This window comes from Frankliniella occidentalis, unplaced genomic scaffold, assembly GCF_000697945.3.
Source record: "Frankliniella occidentalis isolate FOCC.00 unplaced genomic scaffold, Focc_3.1 Scaffold54, whole genome shotgun sequence".
Lineage (NCBI taxonomy): Eukaryota > Metazoa > Arthropoda > Insecta > Thysanoptera > Thripidae > Frankliniella > Frankliniella occidentalis.
Genome location: NW_026267184.1, coordinates 937,386 through 938,398, shown reverse-complemented (window position 1 = coordinate 938,398; position 1,013 = coordinate 937,386).

Below are 1,013 nucleotides of genomic sequence, written 5' to 3'. Positions count from 1 at the left end.
CTGATCGGGGGACGGGGGAGGGTGAAGGGCGACCCGCGGGGGCGCCGCCGCCGCGCGGAACATTCCCTAAAGGGGGCTTGCTTTGCGCCGACCGGCGCATCGTCAGGGGGGACTGTCCTCTCTGGCTGGAGACGACACGGTAGTCACTCCCTTGAATCCAACGGTCTTGTTCAGAAAATCGCCTGGTTGGTGGTCAACGTCTAATACGACGTCAACCTTAGAATTTCGTGTCCGGTGGGTGCGGTGCGGTACCAGTGCTCGCTTACCTCCTACATCCGGGCCATGCTCTGCTATAGCCCGGCCGCCAGGCGAGGGATACGGGGGGTTGGGGGTGTTCTTACAAATCCAACCCTCCGGACATCGCCTCACCTGCGGGCGTGGCGCGGCGTGGCGTGGCGCGGCGTTGCGTGATGGGGCATTCACTTTTCCACGCGGGGCGGCGCGCAGCTCTAGCGTGTGGGTGGATACGTGTACACGTCAAGAAAGAGGGTTGTAAGAAAAGAGGCAAAGAGACGCACTCGCCGTAGCGCTCCCCGCCCTACAAACAACCCTCTTTAAAAGAAAAATCGTTGGAGGCGAGGCGCGACTTTGACGAACAGCGTTGTTAAGCAGACACGGGGAACCGGATCAAGCTCAATTATATTGTTCCGGGGATGGATATTACACTTTTCTTGTCCGCGTAAAATAAAACATAAGCAAGAGACGGCGCTGAAACAAGCCCCTCCCAGTTTATTCTTTGGCTCATGCAACAACTCAATTTGTCTCAGGCACATCGAGCCGTCAGATTTTTTTTTTCCCTTGTTCATTTCCGTTTTCCCCTGCCTCTTCCGGCAACGCGTAATCACGCTTCCGGTCCTGGTCTCCCCATTTTCACCTACGACGCTCGCCTACCCCTTGGGTCTGGTCTGCCCTGCAACCCGGACACGACCACGACGTTCTCTCGTGACGGATAGCGCGGCCAAGGGTTCGGGGAATGACAGAAGGCGATGGGAAAAGGGGAAGGGGGCGGGGGC